The sequence below is a fragment of the Schistocerca piceifrons genome, chromosome 6 (assembly GCF_021461385.2).
Source record: "Schistocerca piceifrons isolate TAMUIC-IGC-003096 chromosome 6, iqSchPice1.1, whole genome shotgun sequence".
Lineage (NCBI taxonomy): Eukaryota > Metazoa > Arthropoda > Insecta > Orthoptera > Acrididae > Schistocerca > Schistocerca piceifrons.
In genome coordinates, this window is record NC_060143.1 from 34999129 (window position 1) to 35023935 (window position 24807).

Below are 24807 nucleotides of genomic sequence, written 5' to 3' on the forward strand. Positions count from 1 at the left end.
GAAACAAATATGTTTGGAAGATCCTTAGAAAACATGTAATTAGTATTAGAAAATAAAAGTTTTGGGAATCGAGCGACAAAGATTGGATTAACTTTTTAGTGCATTCCAGGTCCATAGGATGGATTATCTTCATCCTCTGCAAACTCCTCCTCCAGCTTCCTCTTGTTCCTCCTCCTGTTTACTCTTGCTTGTATTTCTAGACTCTTTACAGCCCTGTCTGCAGCCCGAAGGCGTTCCTTGTCTAAAGCAAGCATCGCTCGTTGTTGTGTTCGTAGATATTGCTACCATTTTCTTCAGTTGCAGTTACTGCAACACTGTTCCAAAAGGTGGTCATGTATGAACACTTATCACATTTCAGTTGTATTTCACTATCAAGTCCTACGTGCTTTATTATGGAGAGTTCCAGACCAACTTCACTACAATGAATACATCTTACACAGTTTGAAAAAATTCCTTTGAGAACCGATATATCAAATATTTCGTTCACATCCGATTCGCCCATAAAACATTCATAGTTTTCACTCATTGAACCAAGCTTCTTCTGTGAAGTATTTTCTTTCCCACTTTGACTGCTATGGGCAGGTGTACTTGAGAGGTTAGGTTCACTCACTTGGCTATCGTCTTTATTGTTTACAGTAATAACACATACCTTTGGCTTTCCAACATTTCTCCTTTTCTTAAAAGCCTTCAGAGGATTTCTAATAACTTTACTTTTACTCATTATTATACTTCAACAAAACAGAGACTCAAGAAACAGAATTAATTACGAATATTTTCGAGATAACGACAGAGTAAATACACATGAAACAATCGACAATCACACCAGCGATATATATTGAACCATTGCAGGTTAGCCACAACACATACTTTATCTCACATCACTAAAATGTACCTGATGAACACGGACGTTAATAATAACACCATTTGACAGCAGTTTAACAGCGCCACAGTGAGTCACGCCCATGTAGAACATATTTAAAAAAAAATTTAAAAATAGTTGTAGTCTTCGGAACTGAATAAATTATATATCTATTAAAAGGTAATAGTCAGCAGATTCAGAAAACGCAAAGAAGTAAAAATTGAACTTTTCATGATTTTGAGCCTTTCCGGAGCCCCTTAAGTGCCCCTGAGCAGAGTTCGTACAGCCTAACGGTACTGTGTGCACCTCCACTCATTTGAGAGGACGCGGACAGCCGACACTTTGCTACTGGGACACGTGAGAATAACATGGAGTCCTTCAAATCTACTGGTTTGTTTGCGAGTGGAACAAGGGTTTGATGTATTTCAATGTGTAACAGGTTTCAGTTTATTTTGATCAGAAGTCTAATTCAGTAGATTAATTTATGATTACATGTCTTGGTATTATTTTGTATGTGGCGAGCAACGGTATGTTCCACATCGTAATACATGAAATTACACGCAGAACCAGCACAAGCACGTGTGTGTAATTCTTTCTCATTCTTAGTTATAGACTTCAGTGTGTTTTTGCCACTATGGTATCAGGTTAGTAACATGCCAGTGTTCTCCCTGTTTATCACCTAGTGGACTTTATTACGGAAGTTTAGTACATATAGGATGTCTATTTCTTGGATTTTGTTCAAATTATTCCTATAATCGTTATTTCCATACGATCCTCTATGTCCGCCATTTACATGAGGCTCGCCATTTCTGTAATTACAGCCCATGTTCGTAATCGTGTTTTATTATCTGTGATAAGGGACTATTTAATTAAGATTGCATTATTACATTAACAGTGTGTTTATATGTTGGGGACTTCTCGCCTCTCCGTTGTGGATATACATGGCAACCTTGTTTCTTAAGTATAAATAAATGGCCGTTCTCTGTAATTTTTGACACCTGTCTTTTATTTGTACTGTGTATGGAAAGGACTTGATCCTTGCCCACGCGTTCAATCTGCTCCAGTGTCATGATGAATGTTTTAGACGTGGGTTGAAGTCAATTTATCGTAATGCCAATATTTACCGCTGAGCTTGTGAGGTAACACTAAGGTTATTCGCTGTACTTACCAACAATATTAATGGTTGTTTGTCTCATTCAGTTGTAGAGGTGCAAATATTTCCCGTGAGGTCCGATAGCACGTGAACATAACATGAATAATGTAATCAAATAATAATGTAATAAACTTCTTGAAGCTATGCCTCTGTTATCTGGGCGTTCCACCCTAGCTATCCCCTCTTTATTCACCAGAGAGGCATAATACGAGGGCTGTTTTTCTTCAGTTTCCGATCGGTCGCGAAATGGAAACCACAGTAAAAATCAAAAATGTTGCCGGCCTAAGTGGCCGTGCGGTTAAAGGCGCTGCAGTCTGGAACCGCAAGACCGCTACGGTCGCAGGTTCGAATCCTGCCTCGGGCATGGATGTTTGTGAAGTCCTTAGGTTAGTTAGGTTTAACTAGTTCTAAGTTCTAGGGGACTAATGACCTCAGAAGTTGAGTCCCATAGTGCTCAGAGCCATTTGAACCATTCAAAAATGTTTTGTTTGCAACAATTAGCTACACGTCCCAGCTATTTCCCTACAAAGCAGTCAGTCCGACTGAGATCTTTTTCGTAGAGTGCTACCAACTTTCAAATACCATCATCGTAGAAAGTGGCCAACAGCGACTTGCACCGATACTCTACGCTGGTCTGCAGCTCACTGTCTGCGCCAGAATACTGTCAGTTGATATGAGCGAAGAGATGAAAATCAGAGAGAGCCAAGTCCGTGCTGTATGGTGAGTGATCAAACACTTCCCATGGAAACCGTTGCAGGAGCGTCTTCTTTGCACTTGCAGTACGCCGCCATGAATAACTGTCGCGAAGAAGGGAACGCATGACAGTTCTGTTATGTGGGCTGCATGAAATCAGGCGAAATCTCTCAGCAAGACTTGGTGGGAAACACTTATTTTTCTAGGCATCTTTACATGCTAACTACTCGCTCAGGAAATAAGAGTAACGCGACAGACGGCGCTAGAGACTCTGCGTGACTAATCTGCATAAAGTTTCACCAGAATTTCACTGTGGTTTTAACTTCCCGAGCGATCAACGGTCAAATAAAAAAAAGCCCTCGTAATATTGATTCATACGTTTCCTGCTCCCCTTTCAGTATGGAAACACGTTTTTATCAAACAGAGGATGAAGGGAAATCATAACTCTTCTCCTCTAGGACCTTGCTCTTGAGGCAATGCAGTTGGACTGTCTACGGGCTGAATATGTGAATCCACTTTAATTAATTATAAATACTGACAGAGTCCATGGGCGTAACCGTTGCCAGCTTCCAGGCCCCGTTCTCTATAGTGAAACCATCTCTGCAATCCGAACTCGCATCCTGCCATGCCACTATGACAGACTTCCCAATTCAGTATCTGTTTGAAGAAAGGCGAAACAGGTAAGGAGCAGTGACTAGTAGTCAAGAGTACCCAGAATCATTTGTGGCGATATTTCAAAAGTGGAAAAATCTTTCATACTTGATCTACGTGGTTGCTCTGAAGAAGGAAAATGGTTGATAAGGAACCCGACTCACGTTCTTCCTTCACACAACTCACAGGAGCGACGAGGATGGACGTGCGAGGAATCACATGTGTTTCGTCGCAAGTTTCTGCATCTACTCAACCAGAAATATTGAAGAAAACATCAGAGTTTACGCAAGAAACAATCACGATTCTTTGTTACTGGCAGACATAATCAACAGTATATTTTCTTCATCTAAATCTGTATGTACATGACGACAGTGCATTTCAGTTTTGAGTGACTGGCAGAGGATTCATCGAACCAGTTTAACACTATCTCTCTGTCGTTCCAGTCTCCAACAACGCGCGGAAAAACAAACAGTTAAATCTCTCGGTGCGAGGTGTGATTTCTCTTATTGCGATGATCATTTCTCCCTGTTGTTGGACAGCAACAAAATATTTTGGCGTTCAAATGAGAAAGCTGGAGATTGTAATTTCGTGAAAAGCTCGCACAGAATCGAAAAACGCCTTCGTTTTAATCATTGACAATCCAACAGTTCTACCATATTCGTGAAGTTTCTCCCCTGTTTCGTCATATTACAAAACGAGCTGCCTTTCTTAGATTTTTTTCAGTGTCGTCAGTCCTACCTGCTAAGGATCCAATACCACACATCAACAGTCTAGCAGAGGATGGAAAAGTATAGCGCAGGCAGTGTCTTTAGAGGATTTGTTACATCTCCTAAGTGTTCTGCCACTAAAACGCAGTCTTTTTGGTTCGCCTTCCCCAGAATGTTATTTACGTGATTGTTCCAACTTAAATTATTCGTAATAATTATTCCTAGATATTTAATTGAATTGACAGTCTTTAGATTTATGTGATTTACCGTGTGACTGAAATGTAATGCATTCATTTTAGAATTCATGTGGATTACCTCTCATATTTCATTATCAAGAGTCAGTTGCCACTTTTCGTGCCTTACACATATCTTGTCTAAATTATTTTGCAATTGGTTTTCGTTTTCTGATGACTTCACTAAACCGTAAATAACAGCATCATCTGCAAACATTTGAAAAGAATGCTCAGATTGTCTCCTAAATCATTTACATAGGTAGATAACAACACAGGGCCCGTAATTGGTGCGTCTTCGTAGCTAAGTGGTCACACTGGATGGCTTGCCATGGGAAAGACCCGGGTTTGATTCCCGGTACTTATTTATTTATTCGAGTGGCTCACATGCATTGCAAAAATACAGGTATATAAGATTATTCTCTGTGTATAACAAGAACACAGGAAGACAAAACTACATATAAAGCTAAATAAATGTCATATCTAAGTTCGTAATCCATGTAAGAGCTGAATCGGCAGCTTTCATGAGATCACTGCATCTTCCCTGAAAGGAATGCAAAGGGGCATTCATTTATAATGTGCTTGGTTAACCCCACAGTCATAAAGCGGAGACTCTGTAGCATCCCATTTGTAAAGTGCGTCTGTGCATCGACCATGCTCACTGCGAGCTCTGTTCAGTTTGACTCACAGTTTCCTGTCGAGTTCTTTGCCAGCAGTGTCACAGTTATACATAAGGAACCACTCACGCTCATCAGGATTTTCAATAAGTTGACAGTTCTGATATCACAAGTCTCTCACTTCGATATTACTAACACCTAGATACTCTGCTTACCGTAACGATGGATTTCTTGAATGGAATCTATTTCGTTGTAGACTTGGTACGTCTTCCCGTGCGGGTAATTCCAGGTTCTCCTGTAGCTTGCGATATTCCCTAAGCAAGACGTCTCTTCTACGGATTTAGGGTGGATAGATGTCGCTCAGCACAGGGAGCCAATAAATGGGTATTGGTCGGATTGTTTTAGTTATTAACTGCATAGTGTGGTTCAACTGGACTACGATTAAGCTGGTGTGGCAGCTGTTTAACCACACTGGAGCAGATTACTCGGGTGCTGAGAAGACCAGCGCAATGGATGATGTGCGTAAGGTATCTGCTGAAGATACCTATGTCATTCCTCACAATTTTTGGACAGTATTGTTACGAGTTTTTATTTTGGCAGCGGTATTTTCAAGATTTATTTATATAAAAGGGCGTGGTTAACGGTGACACCAAGGTACTTAGGGTATTTATTATGGCAAAGAGTGTTTCCGTTAAGATTCACTCTGAGTTACATGTTAGATTGTTTGATGTTCAGATGGAATGTAAATACTTCAGTTTTCTTTGTAGTGGGTTTAAATCGCCACTTTCTAAAATAGGAGCTCATAACGGCTTAATCTTCTGCGAGAAATGTCTCCGATTGTTCGATTGGTTCCACAAGCAAGCGCGATAACGGCCGCTTAGCAAAATTTTGTTGACTTGGTACTGGGAAGATCGGATATATATACACCGAGCGTTGTGGCGCAGTGGTTAGCACACTGGACTCGCATTCGGGAGGACGACGGTTCAATCCCGTCTCCAGCCATCCTGATTTAGGTTTTCCGTGATTTCCCTAAATCGTTTCAGGCTAATGCCGGGATGGTTTCTTTGAAAGGGCACGGCCGATTTCCTTCCCCATCCTTCCCTAACCCGAGCTTGCGCTCCGTCTCTAATGACCTCGTTGTCGACGGGACGTTAAACAACGCTAACCTAACCTAACCCGATATATACAGGTTGAATACTAGGGCGGCTAAGACGGAGCCCCGTGGTAGACCATTACTGAATTTCCTCTCCTTGTTATATTTTCTGGTGGTACTGACAATGGATTTTCCTTGATGGGAGGACTGGTACGGAGCGCACTCCGTCTCGTGATGCTCACTGAGGAGCGGATCGACGGTCTGGAAAGTCTGCATAATAGCTGGGAGAGATATGTGCTGACCACATGCGACTCCAGACCGCATCCATACGATGCCACAGGGCAGAGGACGACATGGCAATCAAGTAGACATTCCTTACGCCTTTACACCATGGACGAGGAGCTCGTAAGGGGACCTACAAGACTTCCTTAGGGTTCCCCAGATACCAATTTCGTTTTACTCGATAGCTTCTAGTCAGTCACTACGGACTATGACCTTTCTGACAGGAAAACACGAATTCAGTCTCGCAACTGAGACGATAGTCCATAGGTATGCAATCTGATTAAAAACCGCTTGTGAAGAAAGGTGCCAGAAGCCTTCTGAAAATCGTTGAGAGAAGAATACCTGGCTACTTTGTAACATGTGCATGAGATGATGGTCCCAATTAGTCTCACCAAGAAATTACTTTCACATTAATGACAGGACAACACTTAGTTTTGGGAAGTGAACTGGAAAACGGGAAAGGTTGTAATTCGTGTTTTTCTCCACCTGATGTATACCTATAGATAAATATTCACTTTGTAAATCAATGTGACGTGCATGGCAGTACCTACTTCCCGTTGTACTACGTATTAGGCTTTCTTCCATTCCCTATTCCTAGATTTCTCACTTAATACGAAGTCTTGAAACTTACTTACAAGTAAAGTTTCACAGCATGGATGGTTTCTACCTCCATATGATTCCGACTTCATGTTTTTTGGCATACACACGACACTCTCGTGTTAGTCTTGTCTGAATGGGTCCTGCACCGTTGAGCAATATTCTAGGATGAGACGCGCGAGTGTCTTGAAATCAGTCTCATTTTTTAGAGAGATTGCATTTTACCATGAACCGAAGCGTGCCACTCTGGTACATTGGATAATTAGGCCCCTTCATAGGATTCACAGAACTGTTGTTGTTGTTGTGGTCTTCAGTCCTGAGACTGGTTTGATGCAGCTCTCCATGCTACTCTATCCTGTGCAAGCTTCTTCATCTCCCAGTACCTACTGCAACCTACATCCTTCTGAATCTGCTTAGTGTATTCATCTCTTGGTCTCCCTCTCCGATTTTTACCCTCCACGGTGCCCTCCAATGCTAAATTTGTGATCCCTTGATGCCTGAAAACATGTCCTACCAACCGATCCCTTCTTCTAGTCAAGTTGTGCCACAAACTCCTCTTCTCCCCAATTCTACTTAATACCTCCTCGTTTGTTATGTGATCTACCCATGTAATCTTTAGCATTCTTCTGTAGCACCACATTTCGAAAGCTTCTATTCTCTTCTTGTCCAAACTAGTTATCGTCCATGTTTCACTTCCATACATGGCTACACTCCATACAAATACTTTCAGAAACGACTTCCTGACACTTAAATCTATACTCGATGTTAACAAATTTCTCTTCTTCAGAAACGATTTCCTTGCCATTGCCAGTCTACATTTTATATCCTCTCTACTTCGACCATCATCAGTTATTTTACTCCCTAAATAGCAAAACTCCTTTACTACTTTAAGTGTCTCATTTCCTAATCTAATACCCTCAGCATCACCCGATTTAATTTGACTACATTCCATTATCCTCGTTTTGCTTTTGTTGATGTTCATCTTATATCCTCCTTTCAAGACACTGTCCATTCCGTTCAACAGCTCTTCCAAGTCCTTTGCTGTCTCTGACAGAATTACAATGTCATCGGCGAACCTCAAAGTTCTTATTTCTTCTCCATGAATTTTAATACCTACTCCGAATTTTTCTTTTGTTTCCTTTACTGCTTGCTCAATATACAGATTCAATAACACCGGGGAGAGGCTACAACCCTGTCTCACTTCTTTCCCAACCACTGCTTCCCTTTCATGCCCCTCGACTCTTATAACTGCCATCTGGTTTCTGTACAAATTGTAAATAGCCTTTCGCTCCCTGTATTTTACCCCTGCCACCTTCAGAATTTGAAAGAGAGTATTCCAGTTAACGTTGTCAAAAGCTTTCTCTAAGTCTACAAATGCTAGAAACGTAGGTTTGCCATTTCTTAATCTTTCTTCTAAGATAAGTCGTAAGGTTAGTATTGCCTCACGTGTTCCAACATTTCTACGGAATCCAAACTGATCTTCCCCGAGGTCCGCTTCTACCAGTTTTTCCATTCGTCTGTAAAGAATTCGCGTTAGTATTTTGCAGCTGTGACTTATTAAACTGATAGTTCGGTAATTTTCACATCTGTCAACACCTGCTTTCTTTGGGATTGGAATTATTATATTCTTCTTGAAGTCTGTGGGTATTTCGCCTGTCTCATACATCTTGCTCACCAGATGGTAGAGTTTTGTCATGACTGGCTCTCCCAAGGCCATCAGTAGTTCTGATGGAATGTTGTCTACTCTCGGGGCCTTGTTTCGACTTAGGTCTTTCAGTGCTCTGTCAAACTCTTCACGCAGTATCTTATCTCCCATTTCGTCTTCATCTACATCCTCTTCCATTTCCATAATATTGTCCTCAAGTACATCGCCCTTGTATAAACCCTCTATATACTCCTTCCACCTTCCTGCCTTCCCTTCTTTGCTTAGAACTGGGTTGCCATCTGAGCTCTTGATATTCATACAAGTGGTTCTCTTCTCTCCAAAGGTCTCTTTAATTTTCCTGTAGGCAGTATCTATCTTACCCCTAGCGAGATAAGCCTCTACATCCTTACATTTGTGCTCTAGCCATACCTGCTTAGCCATTTTGCATTTCCTGTCGATCTCATTTTTGAGACGTTTGTATTCCTTTTTGCCTGCTTCATTTAATGCATTTTTATATTTTCTCCTTTCATCAATTAAATTCAATATTTCTTCTGTTACCCAAGGATTTCTATTAGCCCTCGTCTCATTACCTACTTGATCCTCTGCTGCCTTCACTACTTCATCCCTCAGAGCTACCCATTCTTCTTCTACTGTATTTCTTTCCCCCATTCCTGTCAATTGTTCCCTTATGCTCTCCCTGAAACTCTGTACAACCTCTGGTTCTTTCAGTTTATCCAGGTCCCATCTCCTTAAATTCCCACCATTTTGCAGTTTCTTCAGTTTCAATCTGCAGTTCATAACCAATAGATTGTGGTCAGAATCCACATCCGCCCCTGGAAATGTCTTACAATTTAAAACCTGGTTCCTAAATCTCTGTCTTACCATTATGTAATCTATCTGATACCTTTTAGTATCTCCAGGATTCTTCCAGGTATACAACCTTCTTTCATGATTCTTGAACCAAGTGTTAGCTATGATTACGTTATGCTCTGTGCAAAATTCTACAAGGCGGCTTCCTCTTTCATTTCTTCCCCCCAATCCATATTCACCTACTATGTTTCCTTCTCTCCCTTTTCCTACTGACGAATTCCAGTCACCCATGACTATTAAATTTTCGTCTCCCATCACTACCTGAATAATTTCTTGTATCTCGTCATACATTTCATCAATTTCTTCATCATCTGCAGAGCTAGTTGGCATATAAACTAGTACTACTGTAGTAGGCATGGGCTTTGTGTCTATCTTGGCCACAATAATGCGTTCACTATGCTGTTTGTAGTAGCTAACCCGCACTCCTATTTTTTTATTCATTGTTAAACCTACTCCTGCATTACCCCTATTTGATTTTGTATTTATAGCCCTGTAATCACCTGACCAAAAGTTTTGTTCCTCCTGCCACCGAACTTCACTAATTCCCACTATATCTAACTTTAACCTATCCATTTCCCTTTTTAAATTTTCTAACCTACCTGCCCGATTAAGGGATCTGACATTCCACGCTCCGATCCGTAGAATGCCAGTTTTCTTTCTCCTGATAACGACGTCCCCTTGAGTAGTCCCCGCCTGGAGATCCGAATGGGGGACTATTTTACCTCCGGAATATTTTACCCAAGAGGACGCCATCATCATTTAATCATACAGTAAAGCTGCATGTCCTCGGGAGAAATTACGGCTGTAGTTTCCCCCTGCTTTCAGCCGTTCGCAGTACCAGCACAGCAAGGCCGTTTTGGTTAATGTTACAAGGCCAGATCAGTCAATCATCCAGACTGTTGCCCCTGCAACTACTGAAAAGGCTGCTGCCCCTCTTCAGGAACCACATGTTTGTCTGGCCTCTCAACAGATACCCCTCCGTTGTGGTTGCACCTACGATACGGCTATCTGTATCGCTGAGGCACGCAAGCCTCCCCACCAACGGCAAGGTCCATGGTTCATGGGAACTAAGACTAACTTAAAAGTAATGCCATCTGCGAATTCTCCGCTTTTCTTATTTACCATCATGTTTTTAATAACAACTGTTCGGAGTTTTACAGCTGTGATTGGCTGCTAATCCGCCTAATACAAACAAGAAGGAGACATACTTAGAGAATAATGAATAAAGATGAGATAACAGTTTGGTCATCCCTTTATAAAATAAAAATTCACTTATTCGCCTGTAGCTTATAGAGATATCACAGAAATATCTCATCCAGACTGGGAAATGAACCGCGTCCTAATAAGTACTAAATGTTTTTGCCAGTGGTCACCTATTCCCTCGTATTTTCCCCTTTTTTCTTAACGTCTGCATTTTTTTCCATTGGTCTGATATTGTCAACTAGTCAGAACTTAGAACTTTTTTCCGAAGAAAGGTTTCTTTGTCTACACCAGTCAACACAGGACGTCGCCTCCTTTTGTCATTTTGTCTAACCGTATTCGTGAGATAGATTTTTCATTTCCTGCCTGTGTCTTTCCCACTTTTGGTGAACGGTAACTGGCTGTCCACTTCGGTATTTCCTAAGATCAATTTCTTCTTTACTTTATTTATCCATAACCAAATTCCTACCTTAGCAGGCTGAAAGAATGAGTTTTTCCGAGTCTTCCTTCAAGCCAGTTGTTAGTCCTGGAACTGAAAATTGTGATTTATGTTGACACTGGTTGCCTTTCATATTTTATTGAAAAATTCGTCGTTAGCTGTTTTCAAGCTGAAGCAAATCCAGGCTTTCTCCTAAATTACCGAGGCCATGCAATGGTTTCCAATATAAAGAACCTAACCAATGTGTACACCACTTTACGAACGGCAGCAAAGAAGGATGTTTACAAGTACAACGTATTTTACTGGCAGTAAAATAAGATACATACATCGCAATTTTCGGTGTCAATATCAAAAATTTTATGCGTCTTATTAAAAAAAAGCAATTGCAGAAACGTTTATCCATTCCTGTAAATTGCTTTTTACGAGACAGTGTACGAAAACGTTCTGCATCTCACTTCTTTTCTGCAACTCTCAAAAGTGGTAACACTTCCAGTTGCACTTTTGTTTCGCTTCGGAAAAGTTCTTCTACTCTTTCACAACTGGTTCGGCTTGACTTTTTATTAACAATGGGCAACATTTTCAAACCTGTCTTGGATCCCTTTTTAGGATGAACGTTTCGTTCGTGTTTTTTCTATCATAATTAGTTCCGGCGTTATGGCGGCCCTATCACATATCAAATTTTTCATTCAGTTGGTCAAGCGTTACGAACTGTTGATATCAGCACAAGCAGGGTACCTCCGTAATGACGAACAAAGCTTCATAATTGACGGAAGACGGAAACTAATTAATGTACGAGTACGAAACTTTGTAGCATTAATGACCAGAGTGTGGGGGTGCGTGATTTCCGTGCGTCACAGCGCCGCTGTCCACTTCCAACTACGTCCATCAGGTGCCACGATTAATCATCGTGATTCATAGTCTCAGACTCCTGACCAGCTGCAGTGCACATGAGCTTGGACAAAAGGAGGAGGGCAGTATTGATGAAGCTCTTTTACCAAAACAACAGTAACGATGCAGTTGTACAGGGTGTTTCGAAAATGACCAGTATATTTGAAACGGCAATAAAAACTAAACGAGCAGCGATAGAAATACACCGTTTGTTGCAATATGCTTGGGACAACAGTACATTTTCAGGCGGACAAACTTTCGAAATTACAGTAGTTACAATTTTCAACAACAGATGGCGCTGCACGTGATGTGAAAGATATAGAAGACAACGCAGTCTGTGGGTGCGCCATTCTGTACGTCGTCTTTCTGCTGTAAGCGTGTGCTGTTCACAACGTGCAAGTGTGCTGTAGACAACATGGTTTATTCCTTAGAACAGAGGATTTTTCTGGTGTTGGAATTCCACCGCCTAGAACACAGTGTTGTTGCAACAAGACGAAGTTTTCAACGGAGGTTTAATGTAACCAAAGGACCGAAAAGCGATACAATAAAGGATCTGTTTGAAAAATTTCAACAGACGGGGAACGTGACGGATGAACATGCTGGAAAGGTAGGGCGACCGCGTACTGCAACCACAGAGGGCAACGCGCAGCTAGTGCAGCAGGTGATCCGACAGCGGCCTCGGGTTTCCGTTCGCCGTGTTGCAGCTGCGGTCCAAATGACGCCAACGTCCACGTATCGTCTCATGCACCAGAGTTTACACCTCTATCCGTACAAAACTCAAACGCGGCAACCGCTCAGCGCCGCTACCATTGCTGCACGAGAGACATTCGCTAACAATATGGTGCACAGGATTGATGACGGCGATATGCATGTGGGCAGCATTTGGTTTACTGACGAAGCTTATTTTTACCTGGACGGCTTCGTCAATAAACAGAACTGGCGCATATGGGGAACCGAAAAGCCCCATGTTGCAGTCCCATCGTCCCTGCATCCTCAAAAAGTACTGGTCTGGGCCGCCATTTCTTCCAAAGGAATCATTGGCCCATTTTTCAGATCCGAAACGATTACTGCATCACGCTATCTGGACATTCTTCGTGAATTTGTGGCGGTACAAACTGCCTTAGACGACACTGCGAACACCTCGTGGTTTATGCAAGATGGTGCCCGGCCACATCGCACGGCCGACGTCTTTAATTTCCTGAATGAATATTTCGATGATCGTGTGATTGCCTTGGGCTATCCGAAACATACAGGAGGCAGCGTGGATTGGCCTCCCTATTCGCTAGACATGAAGCCCTGTGACTTCTTTCTGTGGGGACACTTGAAAGATCAGGTGTACCGCCAGAATCCAGAAACAATTGAACAGCTGAAGCAGTACATCTCATGTGCATGTGAAGCCATTCCGCCAGACACGTTGTCAAAGGTTTCGGGTAATTTCATTCAGAGACTACGCCATATTATTGCTACGCATGGTGGATATGTGGAAAATATCGTACTATAGAGTTTCCCAGACCGCAGCGCCATCTGTTGTTGAAAATTGTAACTACTGTAATTTCGAAAGTTTGTCTGCCTGAAAATGTACTGTTGTCCCAAGCATATTGCAACAAACGGTGTATTTCTACCGCTGCTCGTTTAGTTTTTATTGCCGTTTCAAATATACCGGTCATTTTTGAAACACCCTGTACTTCGTGAATATCGCCGGCTAAAAGGGTTACGGAAGTGTCCTCTTTCTCCACCTGCTGTGCGGAGCATGATGAAGAAGTTCGAATCCACTAGAGAACTGGGCGTCGCTCCGGAAAGAGACTGACGACCGATAGCACCACAGGTGGTTGATAAAATCGCTGTTGCTATGGCACACAACGCTGCTCGAAATTGCCGGCTCGTCAGGCAGCGCGCGTGCTGTCACGAAAGTTGAACATCCTGAGGTCCACTGTACGGAAGGTGCTTCGAACCATTCTCAGGTGGTATCCGTACAAGATCCATATAGTACAGCAGCTTCCACCATAGCACGCATAACGACGTGTTGACTTAGCTCTCCACTTACTAGCAAGGATTGAAGTTGACGAAGGCTGGTCCTGGACCAAAGCTCATTTTTCTCTTATGGGTGAGGTGAACACACAGAACTGTCGACTGTGGTGATCTTCACCTCCAGTCACTGTGTGTGAAGTTCCCCTGTATGGTGCACGTGTCACCGTATGGTGTACTTTCACGGCTACGTTTATCATTGGCCCATTCTTTTTTGAACAGGTTGGCGGTCAAGGATCAAAGAGGTGCAGTGTGACTGGTCAGCGTTACTGCGATATGCTTCGCCAGAGTGTCATACGCCCCCCCCCCCCCCCCCACATCGCTCGTGAAGTTCACCTGCTTTTCCGAAACACATATGGAAACGATCGAATTATCAGCCTATCGTTTCCAAATGCTTGACTGGCACCGATCACCTGATCCCACTATCTGTGTTTTCTGGTTGTGGGGCTACCTCAAGGACAGGGTTTACCACGGGGTACATTCACAGATGTGCTGATCTAAAGCACAGCGTATCAAGAGAGGTAGCCAGCATACCAACGGACATGCTTTGTTCTGCTGTGCAGAATGCAATCCTGCGCTTTCAGGCTCTTCTGAAGACTGATGGATGCCGTATTGAGACCCTTTTGTAGCAGTAATGGTACCGGTATGTAATGGCATGATTTACCGTAGCAGCACATTAAAAGTGTTTCGATTGAATTTATTCTGCACTATTTCTCTTCCCTATGTCCTTGACATTAACGCTACCAAGTTTGGTGCTCGTACGGTAATTAGTTTCCGTGTTATAACGTGTTAAATAGGGAAAGTTTAATTATAACTACTTGGTACACTATCTGTGCCGATCATTGTGGCCGAGCGGTTCTAGGTGCTTCAGTCCGGAACCGCGCTGCTGCTATGGTCGCAGGTTCGAATCCTGCCTCGGGCATGGATGTGTGTGAAGTCATTAGGTTAGTTGGATTTAAGCAGTTCTAAGTCTAGGGGACTGATGACCTCAGATGTTAAGTCCCATAGTGCTTAGAGCCATTTGAACCAACATTGTCTCTTCAAAGGTATCCGGACACCCTACGTAATGCTTGACACCCTCTGCCAGCTGACCTTGAACCTAAATAAAAGTAGCATATTGCGCATACTTAGGGAAAGAATCCACTACTGTACAGCTACACTTTTGATGACAAACCGCAAGTAACAGTACCTACCGTAAAATATCTAGGAGTAACTATCCAGAGCGGAATCACCAGAGTGGAATGACCACATAAAACAAATAGTGGGAAAAGCAGATGCCAGGCTCTGATTCATAGGAAGAATCCTAAGGATATGTAACTCTTCCACGAAGGAAGTGGATTATAAAGCGCTTGTTGAGCATTGCTAATCTATCTGGGATCCCTACCAGATACGATTGATATAAGACATAGAGAAGATCCAACGAAGAGCGGCACGTTTCGTCACGAGATCGTTTAGCCGGTGCGAGAGCGTTACGGAGATGGTAAACAAACTCCACTGGCAGACGATACAAGAGAGACGCTGTGCATCACGGAGAGATTTACTATTGAAATTTCAAGAGAGCACTCCCCGGGAAGAATCGTATGACGTATAGTTCCCCCCTACATACGTCTCGCGTAATGACCACGAGGAGAAAATTCGAGAAATTAAGGCCAATATAGAAGCTTACCGACAATCATTCTTCCTACGCGCTATTCGCAAGTGGAACGGGCTCGGCGGGATCGTTAGTGGTACAAAAAGTACCCTCCGCCACACACTTTAGGTGGCTCGAGGAGTATGACGTAGATGTAGATGTAGACGACCACCAGACGTCACTCGCCAGTATAAAAGGAAGCGTTGTCAGTAGAGAACCAGGAACAGCAAAACATGTCGGTTAGGAGAGCTCACTGACTCAATCGTGGGCTAGTCATTGGATGTCACTGACGTAATAAACCTATCAGGGACCTTTTAACCCTCCTAAAGTTCCAGAAGTCGATTGTTGGTGGTGTGATTGTGGAGACGCCAATGATCAACCACAGCTAATCCAGACAGGCCTCATGTATTAACGGAACCATAGAGAATTGTGTACAGTAGTTAAAAAAACTCGCATTAATGATTGGATGAAACCACATATGAGTTCCAAAGTACTATCAGCAGTCCAGCAGTCCAGCGTAGGGAGTTAAAAAGAGTGGACGGGTATCTCCTCATAAGCAATATACTTCTGTGGTCAGCGCCAAGTGACAGTTCAGGTGATGTAAAGAGCGGCGACACTGGACAGTGGAAAGCTAGAAACGAGTGATTTGGAAAGACAAATTGCGCTATACCCTAAGGCAATTCGATGGAAGCATCTGAGTTTGGCGAATCGCTGGAAAACGATTCCTGCCATCATGTGCAGTGCGGAGGGTACTAGACGGTACTAGGACGTGGTCTCCTTATTGTGCTTAAGGGAGTGGTAAAAGCTGAAGGATATGAACACATTTTACGGAGGAACAGATCGGAGACTGTGACTGTATCAGCATGACAATGTTCCCTGTCATGAAGCATTATCTGTGAGGCAGCAGTTCGTCGACAGTAATATTCCTGAAACAGACTGGCCTGCCCAGAACCTTGATCTGAACCCAATGGAACACCTTTGGGATGAATTACAGTGCCAGTTTCACTCGATGCCGCAGCGTCCAAAATGGCTACCCTCTCTGGTTTCGACTCTTTAGGAAGAACGGGCTGCCATTCTTCCACAGGCATTAATTGAAAGTGTCCCCAGCAGAGTTCAAGTTCTCATAAAAACAGAGGGTAGACACACCCCATTTCAGTGTTCACTAACAGGTGTCTGGATACTTCCGATCAGATCGTGTATATCAAACTGAGATAGAAAACTGTCGTCCAGAAATGACTTGTTATCAGAACTTTTTTCCTTGTACATACTTACTACCACTTTCGCGTGCTAAAAGTTCTCCTTCCAAGGATTAGTTGTCTATCGTCAATCCCTCCATCTCTTACGAGGTCTACATAGTTCTCTCTTTCCAGTAGACGTATAACTCATTATTCTTTTTTGGCAATCTATTTTCTATCCTTCTATCAATACGATCCACTTCATTCTATTTTCTGCTATCTTCTCATTGATTAAAAAGATTTTACATCTGACCTTATCATTTCATTCCTTATTTTGTCCATTTTATTACATCCCCTTACTTATCTCAGGAACTTCATCTCTGATGCCCATATATGGCATTTGTCTTTTTTTGTTACTGTCAGTGATATGAAACAATGTGCGAGAGTAGGTACAGCATAATTTTATTGTACTCAATTTGTGTTTCCTCTCTTGTTGTTCTTCCCAAAGTTCTTCCAATTATTCGTCAGGTAGACTGGTATTTATTAACCTTCTCGTCAATCTCTTTGTCGTAGTTAAACCTATATCAAGTCTTAGATAACTGAATTTGGAAACTTTTCATAAAATTTTCTCACTTATTGTTATTTTCCATCTGATTGGATTGTTTCCTTCGATAACCATAATATTTCTCTTATTTAAGGTATAATTAAGTTGTAATACATTACGTTTTGGTTCAAGCTATATAGTCCTCTTCGTAAAATATATTCTATTTCTTGTATAATTATCTGGAAAACAAAATATAACGGAGTATTTAATGGTGTGCAAGATCCTATTTTAATTCCTAACTGTACTTCATCTTTCCATTTCATAAACTAGGTTGTCAATATATAAATTAAATAAAGTACGACATAGGTTGCACCCTTGTCATACAGGTTGCACCATTGTCAGACAACCTGATGTATTAAAATTTTATCTGACTTTTCGTACCTGAAATTATAACTCTGTTTTGTATTTATATGCAGTCTATGGTATTAATAAGCGGTTTCGGAAAACCTTTTACTTCCAATAGTTTCCACAGAAGGGGTCTTTTTACCTTATCAAAGGCTTCTTCATAACAAATCTTAAATGCGTTTATGAGCGAAATTCCTAACGTTTTTCAGTTATTTCTCACATTATAATTATATTATAGTTACGTGAACCATCTTTTCTGGAGCACAATTGTTCTTCTGAGGTTACTGCATCAGTGGTGGTTTGTAATCCTTGATTAAGAATTTTCCCTTAAATTGATGTCCTGCGTTTAAACGCCTTTTTCAAATATAGAAATAAGTTTAGCTGTCTTCCATTCTTCAGGTACGAAACAGTTCTTCCAGAACATATTTAAAAACGGAGGAAGCAAAATTCTAAAATGATTCCTCCACATTTGATTAATTCAGCGTTAATACCGTCTAGGACAGTAGCTTTTCTATTTCTTGTTACATTTAAGGCAGCTTTTAATTCTGCTACGAACATGACATTCACGGAGATTAGATTAGATTAGATTAGATTAATTATTCATTCCAGAGACCCATAACAGAGGGAATCCTCCTGGGTGGGGAACACGTCAATAAACACATTACAAAAATGTAATTAGAGAAAGTTGAGTTTCATTAATTTTAATGATCCTCAGTCAATAAACAGTAAAATTATGTACATGAATTAAATTTAAACTTCTAATATTTACAGGTTTAATGCTTACATCTGCTTTCATTAAATCCATCATTCAGACATTCGCTAGTTTCTTGGCTATTACAACCAAGTATTGTCAAAATTTAAAGTAAATTATTCATTTCAGTGATCCTCAGTTAAGAACAGTCAGATTATGTACAAGATTTAAAATTAAGCTTCCACTATTTACAGACTTAAGACTTACATCTGCTTTCCGTACATCCATCATTCACACAGTAGGTAGTTACTTGGCTGTTACAACCAAGTATTATCAAAAATTAAAGCTTAATAAATTTTCATTAAAATGTTCTACTGCACTTGTTGAGAAACTCATGGATGGAATAGAAGGAGTTGCCCACAAAAAATTCTTTTAAATTATGTTTAAATTGTGCCTTCTTTGAAACTTAATCGTTGCTGGTAACTTATTGAAAATATGCGTTGCTGAATACTGGACTCCTTTCTGGGCAAGAGTAAGTGACTTTAAATCTTTATGTATATTGTTCTTATTCCTAGTATCGATACTGTGTACTAAGCAGTTAGTTGGAAAAAGAGATGTATTATTTACAACAAACTTCATTAAGGAATAAATATACTGAGAAGCTGTGGTTAACGTGCCCAATTCTTTGAATAGGTTTCGTCATGACGTTCTGAGGAGAGAATATAGCTTTTAAACTTGTGAAACATTTGAATAAATCGGAGAAACACACTCCAGATATTAAAATAATGACACAAAATCAGTGGATACACCATTACAGAAATTCGTGGTATGACGAAGGTAGTGAAGGAATTTCTCGTTCGTCCGCGCGGCGAACTGAATTCCACGCTCGTACGCTGTCGGTGTCCTTCACCACTCGGCGTAGTTGGTGCAATGGACGGAGGAGTCCAAGGTCACGCCGCGTCCTACTGTGGGATGCCTAACATATCAGCGCGGCGACGGAACCCACTTTCGCGCTGACGGCCGAGTGGCGTACTAAGCGCGCGTCCCGCTGACCTTGCGAGGCTGGGCGCCGGTGGGCGAGCACCGAGCAGCGACCAGCGACCAGCGACCGCGGGCCGCCTCTGCCTGGTACCGGGGGCCTGGCCCAACCAGCGCAGCTAGCCGCGCCCACACCGACCAAGGCAGGCCCCGCTGTTGGCTCCTCGCCGATGCCGGCCACGCAATCGCGGCTCGCCTCGCTCACGCTTCCAAACATGTGCGCGGGCCGCCCACGCCGTACGCCTCGAGCACCGGCGATACGTCGCTCACTGCCCTCTAGGGGAGACGTGACTCGAAATTCCTAACCTTCATATCGCAGTAGCACTCACACTCATTTGCACAATAATTTTTGAATGTAATCCAATCTTTCACTTCCCCTACAGTCCTTGCCATGTCATCTGTGGTTTCATCAAGTGAGAACCAAGTACTGTTAGTATGTTGTTGTGGTCTTCAGTCCTGAGACTGGTTTGATGCAGCTCTCCATGCTACTCTATCCTGTGCAAGCTTCCTCATCTTCCAGTACCTACTGCAGCCTACATCCTTCTGAATCTGTTCAGTGTATTCATCTCTTGGTCGCCTTCTCCGATTTTTACCCTCCACGCTGCCCTCCAATACTAAATCGGTGATCCCTTGATGCCTCAGAACATGTCCTACCAACCGGTCCCTTCTTCTTGTCAAGTTGTGCCACAAACTTCTCTTCTCCCCAATCCTATTCAATACCTCCTCATTAGTTATGTGATCTACCCATCTAATCTTCAGCATTCTTCGTAGCACCACATTTCGAAAGCTTCTATTCTCTTCTTGTCCAAACTATTTATCGTCCATGTTTCACTTCCATACATGGTTAGCCGGCCGCGGTGGCCGTGCGGTTCTGGCGCTGCAGTCCGGAAACGCGGGACTGCTACGGATGCAGGTTCGAATCCTGCCTCGGGCATGGGTGTGTGTGATGTCCTTCGATTAGTTAGGTTTAAGTAGTTCTAAGTTCTAGGAGACTTATGACCTAAGATGTTGAGTCCCATAGTGCTCAGAGCCATTTGAACCATACACGGCTACACTCCATACAAATACTTTCAGAAACGACTTCCTGACACTTAATCCTATACTCGATGTTAACAAATTTCTCTTCTTCAGAAACGCTTTCCTTGCCATTGCCGGTCTGCATTTTATATCCTCTCTACTTCTACCATCATCTGTTATTTTGCTCCCCAAATAGCAAAACTCCTTTACCACTTTAAGTGTCTCATTTCCTAATCTAATTCCCTCAGCATCACCCGAGTTAATTCCACTACATTCCATTATCCTCGTTTTGCTTTTGTTGATGTTCATCTTATATCCTCCATTCAAGACACTGTCCATTCCGTTCAACTGCTCTTCCAAGTCCTTTGCTGTCTCTGACAGAATTACAATGTTATCGGCGAACCTCAAAGTTTTTACTTCTTCTCCATGAATTTTAATACCTACTCCGAATTTTTCTTTTGTTTCCTTTACTGCTCGCTCAATATACAGATTGAATAACATCGGGGAGAGGCTACAACCCTGTCTCACTCCCTTCCCAACCACTGATTTCCTTTCATGCCCCTCGACTCTTCTGCCATCTGCTTTCTGTACAAATTGTAACTAGCCTTTCGCTCCCTGTATTTTACCCCTGCCACCTTCAGAATTTGAAAGAGAGTATTCCAGTCAACATTGTCAAAAGCTTTCTCCAAGTCTACAATTGTTCGAAACGTAGGTTTGACTTTCATTAATCTATTTTCTAAGATAAGTCGTAAGGTCAGTATTGTCTCACGTGTTCCAACATTTCTACGGAATCCAAACTGATCTTCCCCAAGGTCGGCTTCTACCAATTTTTCCATTCGCCTCTAAGGAATTCGCGTTATTATTTTGCAGCCGTGACTTATTAAACTGATAGTTCGGTAATTTTCACATCTGTCAACACCTGCTTTCTTTGGGATTGGAATTATTATATTCTTCTTGAAGTCTGAGGGTATTTCACCTGTCTCACACATCTTGCTCACCAGATGGTAGAGTTTTGTCAGGACCGGCTCTTCCATGGCCGTCAGTAGTTCTAATGGAATGTTGTCTACTCCCGGGGCCTTGTTTCGACTCAGGTTTTTCAGTGCTCTGTGAAACTCTTCACGCAGTATCATATCTTCCATTTCATCTTCATCGACATCTTCCATTTCCATAATATTGTCCTTAAGTACATCGCCCTTGTATAGACGCTCTATATACTCCTGCCACCTTTATACTTTCCCTTCTTTGCTGTTAAGTATGTAAGTTCCCCAAAATGTGTTTCTGGATGAAATTTAGCCCAAATTTACTTCGCAGTGTATAAAAAAATCTACTTATTACCAAAACTATGTACCCACAATCTGTTACCCAACTTAAGCTCACGTCACAGAGCTAGAGCATGATCTACGTTTGTCACGTGTTTCCTTCTCAAATGGTTCAAATGGCTCTGAGCACTATGGGACTTAACATCTGTGGTCATCAGTCCCCTAGAACTTAGAACTACTTAAACCTAAGTAGCCTAAGGACATCACACACATCCATGCCCAAGGCAGGATTCGAACCTGCGACCGTAGCAGTCGCGCGGTTCCGGACTGAGCGCCTAGAACCGCGAGACCACCGCAGCCGGCGATTCCTTCTCACTTTCAATCTATCTGACGGTAGTCAAATGACACGTCAGCTACGAAGTATCTTAAGGTAGCCAAATAACAGCCCAGAGGAGTTGTAAATTAAATTAACACTACATATCACATCATAAATGCAGTATTATAACTGACCTTATTACGATGGCCATTTCTCCCTGTGTAGGTGGGAGATTTAGCCAAATAACAGCCTAGAGGATTTGTAAATTAAGTTAACACTACGTATCACATCATAAATGCACTTTTATAGCTGACTTTATTACGATGGCCATCTCTCCTTTAGTAGATGGGAGATTGAAATTTCGTTAAGAGATCTCGTCACAACGACAAAACGCGTAATTATTGCTCCAGCTCGCAAATCACAACTGCGGCACTCTCGATCTGTCGCTTCCACCCGCCCAGCGGCACATTGATGTAAAACTGATTGACTAATTAATTAAATCATCTTGAGAGTCTCTTTGCGTCGCGAGTAACTTTTTTCCTGCAGTCGGATTACACTCGCCAGGTAACTCAAATGGGAATCCTTGGAGGGAAGGCGATGTTCTTTTCGAGGAACATTATTGAGAACCGACACTTGAAGGACTCTACCTACTTATTAAGAGGTCAGTCCATCCATTTATAGGCACACATGACTCACGGCAGAATATTGTCTCATTATTTATAGAGAAAACAAAAAACGGAACTTTTGCTAATCACTATCTCTCACTAAAAGCCTTTGTATTAGCCTCTAATTTTCTCACCGCAGACACATCGCGAGACGTGTTTCGGAAGAAGCAGTATAGAGATCGCCTCTCAACTCCCCTTTTGTCAGAGTTACCATTTACCCCCCCCCCCCCCCTCCTCCACTATGTTCGCAAGAATTTTGCGCTCTTCAGTCGCAAGACGTATGTGAGAGGGAGTAATATGTTTCCTCCGAACAATTAGAAGAAGCTGTAAAGAGGTCTCCTCTTTTGTCAGAGTGTCGCTTGCCCCCCCCCCCCCCCCCCCCAATATTGGCACGACTCTCCCAGACTGCGATATATATCGATATAAACCCACATCCAAGTCACAGAACCCTGCTAATTCTCTCTATATCCCATGACACTTCGACAGCCCTGTTCCATTAGCTAAAAGGCTGGCTATCCCTTACCCGTCAGTGGCTATGTGGGGAGCTACAACAAAGAGGGAAAAAAAGTGCATTAACTTTCAAGGAGAAATTCATCAGCATGCACATGCTTTTTCTCTCTCTCTCTCTCTTTTTTAGCGAATGGTACTGCTGGTAGTGATTGGTAGTCAATGACTCAATAGAACAGTAGCAGATCTCTTCGGCTATTTTACTTTCAACAGTTACATTTATCTACATCCAGCTCCAACACCCGCCCGTCTTCGATTCTCTGCAAATTGCTACAGCTAACCGGTGTCACAGCCCTGCTGTAGACAGGAGCCTACATCTAAATACACATTCTGCAAACCACCATACGGTGTGAACTACGTCGTAGCAGTATTATCGATACCTTCGTTCCTTTTCCAGTCACATGCGTAACAACAGAGTACAAAGGAATCTCTGTATGCCACTGTATATATCTTAATCTCTTCTGTGATCACTACGTCAGGTATAGGTTTTTCTAATCACCAAGAAAGCCTTACTGCTGCACTTTTATTATACGAAGACTGCACAAAGAAAATCTGATAACTCTGTAATTCGTCCATATCGAATGATATATATATGATATGATATATGATATGATGTTGTTGTTGTTGTGGTCTTCAGTCCTGAGACAGGTTTGATGCAGCTCTCCATGCTACTCTATCCTGTGCAAGCTTCTTCATCTCCCAGTACCTACTGCAACCTACATCCTTCGGAATCTGCTTAGTGTATTCATCTCTTGGTCTCCCTCTACGATTTTTACCCTCCACGCTGACCTCCAATGCTAAATTTGTGATCCCTTGATGCCTCAAAACATGTCCTACCAACCGATCCCTTGTGCCACAAACTTCTCTTCTCCCCAATCCCATTCAATACCTCCTCATTAGTTACGTGATCTACCCACCCTATCTTCAGCATTCTTCTGTAGCACCACATTTCGAAAGCTTCTATTCTCTTCTTGTCCAAACTAGTTATCGTCCATGTTTCACTTCCATACATGGCTACACTCCATACAAATACTTTCAGAAACGACTTCCTGACACTTAAATCTATACTCGATGTTAACAAATTTCTCTTCTTCAGAAACGCTTTCCTTGCCATTGCCAGTCTACATTTTATATCCTCTCTACTCCGACCATCATCAGTTATTTCACTCCCTAAACAACAAAACTCCTTTACTACTTTAAGTGTCTCATTTCCTAATCTAATACCCTCAGCATCACCCGATTTAATTTGACTACATTCCAGTATCTTCGTTTTGCGTTTGTTGATGTTCATCTTATATCCTCCTTTCAAGACACTGTCCATTCTGTTCAACTGCTCTTCCAAGTCCTTTGCTGTCTCTTACAGAATTACAATGTCATCGGCGAACCTCAAAGTTTTTACTTCTTCTCCATGAATTTTAATACCTACTCCGAATTTCTCTTTTGTTTCCTTTACTGCTTGCTCAATATATAGATTGAATAACATCGGGGAGAGGCTACAACCCTATCTCATTCCTTTCCCAACCACTGCTTCCCTTTCATGCCCCTCGACTCTTATAACTGCCATCTGGTTTCTGTACAAATTGTAAATAGTCTTTCGCTCCCTGTATTTTA